An 11,114-nucleotide genomic window follows, 5' to 3' on the forward strand; every position below is an offset into this window, starting at 1 on the left:
TATACAATATATCCTTGTTGCTTATATATTTTATACATATTGATTTGTATCTCTTTCATGCCCTACCTCTAGTTTGTCCTTCCGCTCTCCCTACTCCTCTTTAGTAACCATTAGTTTGTTTTCCTTGTCTGTGAGTGAGTGCTTTTATTTTGCAGACACATTTGCTAGTATTGTTTTTTTTTAGATTCCACATATTAGTGATATCACATAGCATCTGTCTTTCTCTGTCTGATGTATTTCACCAAACATAATATTCTCTAGGTCCATCCACATTGCTGCAAATGGCAGAATTTCAACAAGACTTCTTTTAGTTCAAAGTTCAGTACTCCTTTCAACATGTCACCTAATTAATTTAAACAAAGGGTTAGTCACTCAGTTGTGTCTGACTCTTTGCGACATCATGGACTGCAACCCACCAGCTTCCTCTGTCCATGGGGATTCTCCAGGAAAGAATACTGGAGTGGGTTGCCATTCCCTTCTCCAGGGGATCCTCCCAACCCAGGGATCGAACCCACATCTTCTGAATTGCAAGCAGATTCTTGACCATCTGAGCCACCAGACAAGCCCCAATTGATCCAAAAGCCTTCCAGAAATCCTGCTCCACTGGTCCAATACCCCCTTAGCAATCACTGGTCCTCCAACATTTTCTCTGCCTCTCCAAAGGCTTACTCCACTTCCTGGCTGGTAGTTCTGGAAATGTAATTCCAAAGAACACCTGTATCAGAAACATCTAGGGTGTATAATATAGATGCATATTCCTAAGACTCACCTCAGATCAAATGAATTGAAAGCTTCTGAGGGTATAGCCTAGGAATCTGCATTTTATTGTTACCCAAGGAAATTCAATGTATGCTGAAGTTGGGGAATCACTTCTTAATCTCCTACTGTAAACAGAATCCCTCATCATCCCCTCTGTAAGTTCTCTATTGCTGTATAACAAATTATTCCAAAACTTAGTAGCTTAAAACAGCAGACATTTATAATTTCACCATGGGTCAGAAACCTAAGCATGGCTTAGGCAGTTCCTTTGGCTCAAGGTAGGCCGTTCCTTTGACTCAAGGTCTCTTAAAAGGCTGCAGCCAAGGTGTTGGTTAGGGCTGCAATCAGTACATAGGCTTTTGTACCGAAGGCCTCAGTTCCTCACTGGGAACTCACCTCATTTTTTTTGTCATATGGACTTCCCCTAGATTAGTAACTTGTTACATCAGAGCAAGAAAATAGAGCCAAAGAGAAAGAGGCAGCAAGATGGAGGTTACAACCTTCTGTAACTTAATCATAGAAGGGAAATCCTATTGCTTCTGCTGTATCATATTTGTTAGAAAGAAGTCACCAGGTCTAGCCTCCATAAAAGAGGAGAAGATCCTTGGGAGCCATTTCAGAAGCTACTGCTACCTGCCACACCCTCTTCAATATCAAATACATACCTTTTAGCCCATGTTCTTGCCTTTTCACACAGCCACTACAGAAGAACTAGACACAACAGTAGTCTGGCTTACAAAAAAAAATACATAAAGATATGATGACCCTCTGGCTTACAAAAAAAAATACATAAAGATATGATGACCCTCATCTGACTCTTTACCTTACACAACTCTCTTATTTTAGTGAAGGAGAAAGCAGTCTATCAAGTCCCAGAGTGGACATTTGGGACCTTTTGACAAACATATTCATCAGTTGGATCAGTTTTCAACACTGGCTGCAGATTAGAATAACAGGGGAGCTTTTATTAAAAACTACTGATGCCCAGGGTCCCACTACAGACCATTTAAATCAGAATTTGAGTCTGGAACTCTAGAATCAGCATTATTAAAAGATCTCTAGGTGACTAATATCCAGCCAGGATTGGAAACCTCCAGGCCACCTTCACTTGCTTTTTTTTTTTTGTTTTGAGAAATATTTTATGGAAACAGCTTCTGCAGAGGATAGATCGGAGCCCCTTCCAATTCATTTGGAAATGCCCTACGAATAAGAAAAACTGGGTGCCAGCTCAGAAAAAGAGCAAGGAAATTCTCTTAGTGGAAACTGACAGACATGGCCTGACAGAGGTCATCAGGTTTGAGACAAGCACAAGAACACACAAGAGCAATATGTCTTTAGTTAGTGCCTGCTATAAACCCAGTAATAGGCTAGGAACTGCAGACAGGGGAAAAAAGGATGCATTCCCTAATTCAGAGGTTGGGATCTGGCAGCCCACTGATCAGATGTGGCTGACAGATGTGTTGTACAGGCGCATCCCCGTGTGTGTGGCATAATATGTGTGTTTTGTTCACTGCAATCAAAGTTTACATAAATGTATATTTATTTCTACATACAACTATCCACATTTGGGGGGAAGATAAGAGAATTTAACATTCGTCCTTGGTGTAGTAAACTCTGTGTGCCTACATTTTTCTTCCAACAATCTTACAGCATTGCTAAGGAATTAAACTCTAAAATATAAACAAACCATCATTTAAACTGATTCGCTACCAGTGAAACCAGGGAGGGAGTCAATTTTTTTATCAACACTGAGAATTAACAGAGAAAATAGGAAGTCCTTACACTGAACAATAGTATCTAGAATTAGCAGTGTTCATATGTTGTCGTTGTTTAGTCACTAAGTGGTGTCCAACTCTTTTGTGACCCAGTGGACTGTAGCCTGCCAGGCTCCTCTGTCCCTGGAACTCTCCAGGCAAGGATACTGGAGTGGGTTGCCATTTCCTTTTCCAGGTGATCTTCCTGACCCAGGGATTGAACCTGACCTGAGTCTCCTTTATTGGCAGGCGGATTCTTTACAGCTGAGCCACAAGAGTGTTTATAAGAAGCACTCAAATATTTTCTAAGTCTGTGAATTAAATATCCTTATCTATAATTTAAGGTTTCTTATCAACAGATTTTCCTGTAATCTAGACTGCTGCTTTTTAAAAATTGGAATTTGTTGCCAATATTTAAAATAAAGAAATTTCATGTAAAGTTCCAGATTTGGGGCTTCTCTTTTAAAAACTGGCAGCTCTGAGGACACCGAGCTTACATTCCTGCATGTAACAGTTAGCAGAAAGTGCATAGTGGCTCCCACTACCTCCCCATTCTCTCCCCATTCTCTCCCCAGATGGACATACCTCACTCTTTGACATCCCCTGCCTTGGCCCAGTATAGTATACTAGAAGGTAGTGTGGGTGTTAGTCACTCGGTGTGTATGACTCTGCAATGCCATGGACTATAGCCTGCCAGACTCTTCTGTCTCTGGAATTCTCCAGGGAAGAATACTGGAGTGGGTTGCCATTCCCTTCTCCAGGGGATCTTCCTGACCCAGGGATTGAACCTCAGTCTCCTGCATTGCAGGCAGATTCTTTACCATCTGAACCACCAGGGAAGCCCAGAAGGTAATATAAGAGAGTGACTAAGAATGCAGTCAGATCACTTTGTGACCAAAGACTGCTTCTGTCTATAATCGTTTAATGGTGTGAACTGTTAAGTTATTCAACATCTCTGTGCCCCCGTTTCTTTTCCTGAAAATTGGGGATAATAATAAAATCTAGTTTACAGAATTTTAAGAGGATTAGTGAGTTAATACATATGAAAAACTTAGCACATGTTTGGTCAAAAGGTAAGCAAGCACTCAGTAATTGTTAGCTATTATTATTCAAGTTGAGTGTGGTATAACACAGTAATTGAGAGCCTGTGCCCTAGAATCACAGCCAAAATCCTAGCTCCAGAACATACTAGTCATGTGGCCTTGAGCAAGTTACTATTCTTTAGATTCCTCATCTATAAATTGGGGATAAAAATAGTACATACTTTGAAGGGTTGCTGTGAGAGGACTAAATATGATAGCATCTGCAAGGTACCAGGCACAGAGTACGGAGAAGGCACTGGCACCCCACTCCAGTACTCTTGCCTGGCAAATCCCATGGACGGAGGAGCCTGGTAGGCTGCAGTCCATGGGGTCGCTAGGAGTCAGACACGACTGAAGGACTTCACTTTCACTTTTCACTTTCATTCATTGGAGAAGGAAATGGCAACCCATTCCAGTGTTCTTGCCTGGAGAATCCCAGGGACGGGGGAGCCTGGTGGGCTGCCGTCTCTGGGATCGCACAGAGTCGGACACGACTGAAGCAGCAGCAGCAGCAGGCACAAAGTGAAGTGAAATTTGCTCAGTCGTGTCCAACTCTTTGTGACCCCATGGACTATACAATCCATGGAATTCTCTAGGCCAGAATACTGGAGTGGGTAGCCTCTCCCTTCTCCAGATCTTCCAAACCCAGGTCTCCAGCATTACAGGCGGATTCTTTATCAGCTGAGCCACAAGCGAAGCCCAAGAATACTGGAGTGGGTAGCCTATCCCTTCTGCAGGGGATCTTCCTGACCCAGCAATCAAACTGGGGTCTCCTGCACTGCAGGCAGATTCTTTACCAACTGAGCTATTGGGGAAGCCAGAGTAAACACTCCATAAAAGTTACTTATTATTGTTTTCCAATCCATCAGGAAGATGAGATTAGCACATGAATCCCTGTTAGGGAAGATCGAGAGTCAAGCTGGGTGGTGTGTAGACTAAAAAGATTGAGGAGCAGGATATGACGAAAAAGTCTTATTAGCATTTTGAAGACCAAAGTAAATATACGGGATTTATTTCAGAGGCTGACCCTCCAGAGGCCAAGACCCAAGGGAATTCACCTAGTTACTCTGCCACATGCACAAGCACTTTGGAAACCCACTCCCTGAGCCCACATTTCTTGCAAGGCCACCTACTGTCTTTGTAACCCATCAATGTGACCAACATGATACATTAATTGTGTCCTTGAGCATCCAAGATAATTAAAGTACTAAAAATAAGGGCTCCATATATATGAATGTTCCTGAAACTGACAGATGTGACAAGTAATAAGCAGAAATAACAGAGTGCAGAAGCAGGACTACTGTTCCTACCTCTCCTTGCCTGGCCTCTGACAAGTTAATCAAAACACACACAGAAGAGCTGCATTTTCATTGGGGTGGTGACATTCATGCATTAACGGAAATCAAACTTTAACGACTGCAAGATTTAGAAAGAAGAGAAAAGCAGGAGTCTGTCTCCCGCTTCCACAAAACTGGGGTTCTGGGAATCTCAGGCAGGAACCACTGATAATTAGTGATGAGACTGTTGGTATACAACTCACCAAGGAAGACTGAGAAAGAGTGCGATGGTAAAGGGCCCAAGGCAGGCAAAACACATCTTAATTATCCATACACTGTCACCTCATGAGGCTGTTCCACATCATCGCAGGGATTATCTACAAGAAAATTTTAGTGTCAGGGAGACTTTCCCCCACACCTCTGAGCTCCCTATGCCCACAGATGTGTGCTCGTGATATGCACACATTTTAATATTAGTCTAGGAAAAAAAACCCACAATTTTTTAAAAAGCCTACCAAACAAAAACTAATACAGTACCTAAAAACCATGTGCAGTTGAAAAAAATTCCGCCAGTTTTGTGATATTTGCTACAGCAAATGTAGTGGTCCATGCATTGTATTACTGAATTTGCTAATACTGTGGGGATTAGCCACAACAAAATTTTAATTCCAGGCTGTTCTGACATTATTTCCAAGAATGCCCCCAAGGCATCTCTTCCCTAATACTCAGCTGCTGCTCAACTCAGAAAGTGGGAATGTTAACATTGAAAGAAGTAAGCCAGAACATAGAAAGTAAAAACATCAAATGACTCATTCTAAGGTCAAGTGCTAATGATTGTGGATTAGTATGGCTAATGGAATGCTGGCTGTAACTCACATTATTAAGTGCTGCCCCACTCAGGAAAGGGCCACAGCAGAAATCGGGTAGGAAGGTCAATGTTGAGATAGCAATGGATGGAAGTGAGGAAAGAAAACTGATAACTGATGTTAGCATCTGCTCTTCCCTCCCCAGTGTCCAGAAATGAGAAGCCAGCTCTGTGTTTCTAAACTGCTTCTCACAAAACTTTAATGTGCCTCACCAGAGATCTTATTAAAACTCTGATTCCTATTGGGTGGGTCTGTAGTGAGGCCTGAAGTTCCGCATTTCTAACAAGTTCAGATGATGCTAACACTGCTGGTCCATGCACCCACACTTCGAGTTGCAAAAGTCTAAAACAGATCAGAAATTTACATCTCAACTCAAAATCAGGCCCACTGATTGTTTTCGTATAGCCTGTGAACTAAGAATGTTTTTTAATTCTTTTTTAAACAATGGTTGGGGGAAGAAAATAAAAAAGAATATTTTGTGACATGAAAATTACATTAAATTCAAATTTGGTGCTCATAACTGAAGTTCATTGGAAGAGCACACCCACTCATTTACAAATTGCATGTGACTGCTCTCTAGCTGAGGTGTTTGCAACCTCAGCTGGGTTATATGGGAGACCATATAACCCACAAACCAACATATCTGAACCTTTACACAAAAAGTTCTTCGACTCCTGGTCTAAAGGATTAATGAAGGCAATTCTGCTGTATCATTCCATACAGAGAAGAGCTCTGAGCTGGGAAGGGGAAGCCACTGAGCCCAAGACAGAGTTGCATTCCTTCCCACTGAGACAGAAAGAGGTCAGAGAACTGAGTGACAAAGACAGTGCTCTGCGTGCAAACACAGTGAACCACACAGGTCAGCAGTCAAAAGGAAAGACCTTGTGAGCAGCATCTTTGGGTCCACTCAGAGAAGCAGTGCCCAAAACCAATCAACAGGAGCCTGCTAATAGCAACCTCTGGGATCCCAAGGAGCAAGCAAAGCTGAAACCACTTAGCACTAAGGACCTGGCCCTCACCTGATTTTCTGGCCTAACAAAAGCCCAGGATTAACCAATTATCTCATGTAGGAACATAGGAAACCCCCTAAATAACTGAGATTGAATTTCCTGCCCATAAAAACATATTGGGAGCTCTAAGATTACATTTAATCTATAAAATAGAGGAAAACGACAGATCTTGTCTGTATTAACTTACTCTGTTGTTGTTTAGTCGCTCAGTCATGTCCCACTCTGCAACCCCATGGACTGTAGTCCGCCAGGCTCCTCTGTCTGTGGGATTCTCCAGGCAAGAATACTGGAATGGGTTGCCACTGCTGTCTCCAGGGGCTCTTCCTGGCTCAGGGATCAAACTGTGTTTCCTGCATTGCAGGCAGATTCTTTACCACTGAGCCGCCAGGGGAGACTTGCTAGGTCTGCTCTAACAAAATATCACAGACTGCGTGTTTTAAACAACAGAAATACATTTCTCAAAGTTCTGGAGACTAAGAAGTTCAAAATCAAGGCGCTGGAAAGGTTGGCTTCATTCTGAGGCGTCTTCTCTTGGCTTGTAGACCGACCTCCATCTTGCTATGTGTTCACATGACCTCTTCTTTGTGCGCATGCGTGGAAAGCAAGGGAGAAGAAAGGTGGAAAGAGAAGGGAGGAAGGAGGAGAGAAAGAAAATACACACACACACACACAAGCATAATAGCACTCAAGATATCTCTTATAAGAATACTAGTCCCAACTAATCAGGGTCCCAGCCTTATGACTTCACTTACCCTTAATTAGTTTCTCCTAAGCTGTATCTCCGAATACAGCCACATTGCGGGATTGAAAAGTGAAAGTGAAAGTCGCTCATTCCTTGACTCTTTGCGACCCCATGGACTATACAGTCCATGGAATTCTCCAGACCAGAACGCTGGAGTGGGTAACCATTCCCTTACGCCAGGGGATCTTCCCAACCCAGGGATCGAACCCAGGTCTCTTGCATTGCAGGTGTATTCTTTAGCAGCCGAGCCACCAGGGAAGCCCACATTGCAGGGTTACGGCTTCAACATATGGATTACCCTTAGTGATATGGACTAAAGCTCCTATCTGCCAAACCCGTTTATATCCCTGATCTTACGAGTAAACAGAAGATGACTAACTTCTGGTCTTTGATTTAACAACATAGAGTGGTAACTACCATTGCAGGGAAAAACCAAACCTGACTTCAGGACAGAAATGTTTCTTGGACTTGCTTTTCATTGCTTTTGTTATTATAATCATACATAAATGGGCTGCCTCAGGGAACCTTGCACCCCTCTCCTCTGTTAACTAAAGTGCCTTTGTTCAGGACCCTGTCCTCCTGTGAATGGCAGGAAGGAAGAAGTTAAACCTCCCCTGCCTGAGGCTTGCCATTCTAAAAGATATTTGCAAGATTAATGGCCTTTTTACTTTGTTTCCTCACTTCCCCCCATCTCTGCTCTATAAAAGAACCTAACATCCAGATCCCCATAAGATGGTTATTTTGAGACAATATTCTTGGTCTGCCAGCTTTCCAAATAAAGTCATATTCCTTGCCTCAACACCTTGTCTCTTGGATTCATTGGCCTGTGATGCGGTGAACAGAGCAACTTTGGACTTGGTTACATTATCTCAAGCCATCTCCTCCACTGACCTGCAACATGCTCCCCCAACCCAATATCAGAATTATTCCTTTAAGTGAAGGTTACCTCATTCAAAGGTTCAGGCCAAGCTATACATCCATTTAACAGAACAGCTGCACTTTACACTAAGGACAGAGAAATCTCCCTAGGTCTGGAGGGTATAGTCCAATCTGTCCTTGTCAGCAAATACAAGATTGTAGCTAAGAGCATGGATTTTCAGCCAGACTACCACTTACCCAGATCTTTGATCTTGAACAAGTCATTTAATCACCCCAAGCCTTAGTTTTCTCATTCATGTAACTGGGTTCCCTGGTGGCTCAGATAGTAAAGAATCCGCCTGCAATGCAGGACACCTGGGTTCGATTCCTGGGTTGGGACAATGCCCTGGAGCAGAGCATAGCAACTCACTCCAGTATTCTTGCCTGGAGAATCCCCGTGGACAGAGGAGCCTGGTGGGCTACAGTCCATAGGGTGGCAAAGAGTTGAAAATGACTGAGCGACTAAGCACAGCACAGAGCATAACTGGGTTAAATATACTAACCTGCTTCTTCAGGTTGCTGCGAGGATGAGCCTCATTAATACATACCAAGCACTTAGAGCCTTGTATACAGTAAGTACTCAATGGGCATTACTTAATTATTTTATCTTAAAGATTTGAGAGAATTTTGCATTCTGTTCCGGAATATATTCAAATGAATTGCCACCAAGAAAAAGTGACAGTCCAGAGGAGGCTATACATACCCCCTGCCACACTGTCATGTACACCCAGGCTTTGCTAAATCCAGTTTGAAAAGCATGAAGCCAAGGACAATCTTGGGAAACAGAGGAAAAGACACTGAGGATCAGAGGTTCAGGCAAAGACATAGACCTGGAAAAAAAAAAAATCTGGCTCTTAGAGTGTTGTCCAGAAAGGGTCAGTCTAGGTGAAACAACGCGGGCACAGTGGAGGCAGCATAAGGACTCTGAGCACCTGGGAAGAGAGGATTTCTTGAAGGGTGCAACAGACTTTTCTTGTGAGTCTCAGTATCTTAGTTTCTCAGAGGCCAAAAGATCTTTCAGCAGTCCCAACCCAGACCTGCTCTACCCCAAACAGGGCCATGATGAAATTTGCCTAAAATATCCAGAATATTGGGAAGTTTGCAAGAAAAAAAAAAGGCCATTTTCTCTTCTCAGAACAAAGCAGTGCGATGCAGCTTTAGCAGCCAAGACACTGTCACCCTTCATTGAGAAACAACAAAGGAAATTATCCTTAGGAGACGCAAGCCCATGTACAAAAGACTAATGGACAAAGTAGTCGCCAGGTTGTAGGCCCTTTACTCAGTATGCAAATAAATGGAATGGAAGGCAAGAAAGAATCAAAAACAGCTGTTTTCTTCCTCCTGTGTTGACCAAGAGGAAGTGTTTTTTCAAGTGGTTAAATAAATAAATGACTCTACAACTATATTGCTCCTGCTGCAAAAGCAGCTTCTACACTTAGATTTCTTATTGTTCCATCATCCTGAATGCATGTCAGTATTTTAGGCCTGGTATTATCTGTTCCACACAAACAGCAGAGTATCTTTCTGAACTTGTGTCCTGTACCACAAGGACCCACCAAAAATAAACTCCTCAGAATAGCAGGAAGTGAAAGGATGCTTCCATGTCTAGTGCAAAATTTTCAGAGAGGTGGGGGCAACCTCTGTCCCCCAACCTCTGTCTGCCCCCAGTATGCACATGGGCACACAAATGTGCCTCCACACGCAAACACACACACGTCCACATACATGCACATCCCTCAAGATTCATATATTTCCCTCAGGACTTGAGAAAGGAACATAATTACAGATCCTCAAAGTCCTTCCACTACATCCTGCTTGGGCTCTACTGTAGGGATGCAGTGGCAGCCCACACACAGCCTGGAAAGCAACCGCCTTGCCTTAGAACTGCCTCGAGAGCCATATGTGCATTGGTTGCAAAGCCAACTATGATTTCTTCCTGGGCACATGGTTCAATATATGTTTTTGCACAGGCAGGCATGGACGTGAAAGTCATTTTTCAAGAACTCAGATCTTCAGATATACATATTTATAACACATATCCTGCTAGAGAACTTTCTTTTGAGAGGGGGACATCTTGTGGATTATCTCAGAACTGAGCCCTTTTAGAAGGTGAGCCGGCTGACAGGAGCCATATTTTCTAAGCACCTCCTATACCCTCAGGCAGGGTTCTAGGAACTTTCCATTTATTATCTCATTTAATCCTCAAGAATAAACCTGGGAGGTAGGGATTATTTGGGGGTCTTGCCTGGTGGCTCAGCAGTAAAGAATCCGCCTGCAATGCAGGAGTAGCAGGAGATGAGGGTTTGATCCCTGGGCTGGGAAAATCCCCTGCAGAAGGGAATGGCTACCCACCCCATTATTCTTGCCTGGAGAATCCCATGGACAAAAGAGCCTGGTGGGCTGTAGTCCATGTGGTCACAAAGAGTGGGACACAACTGAAGTGACGTCACTTGTACCCACACAGGTATTATTTTTATCACTGTGCAATTAGGGAAACAGGCTTAGAGAGATTAAATAACTTACCTCACATGTGGTAAGTGGAGGAGCCAGGATTCAAATTCAGACTGTACTGGCTGGAAAGTTATCTTGCTTTCCCTACATTATAAAACCACCACTATATTTAGTAGAAGTATAGGAATTGGCAGGGCTTCTCCGGTTGCTCAGCGGTAAAAAGAATCCACCTGCCATGCAGGAAATGCAGGAGAC

General features: G+C 43.1%; 1 long non-coding RNA gene across 5 annotated transcripts in view; it reads right to left on the minus strand.

Moving 5' to 3' along the window:
• The window catches only part of LOC129639789 (uncharacterized), a 104,573-nt gene extending 96,838 nt beyond the window's left edge, over positions 1 to 7,735 (minus strand). For 2 of the 5 annotated variants that reach the window (XR_008708605.1, XR_008708604.1), the window contains exons 1-2: positions 6,936 to 7,735; positions 5,136 to 5,249 (exon numbers count right to left, since the gene is read on the minus strand). This is a non-coding gene — a long non-coding RNA (uncharacterized LOC129639789). The remainder of the gene's footprint in view (positions 1 to 5,135; positions 5,250 to 6,935) is intronic. The other 3 variants (XR_008708606.1, XR_008708602.1, XR_008708603.1) reach the window with 2 other exon arrangements.
• Positions 7,736 to 11,114: the final 3,379 nt, after the last annotated feature.

The sequence above is a fragment of the Bubalus kerabau genome, chromosome X (assembly GCF_029407905.1).
Source record: "Bubalus kerabau isolate K-KA32 ecotype Philippines breed swamp buffalo chromosome X, PCC_UOA_SB_1v2, whole genome shotgun sequence".
Classification (NCBI taxonomy): Eukaryota; Metazoa; Chordata; class Mammalia; order Artiodactyla; family Bovidae; genus Bubalus; species Bubalus kerabau.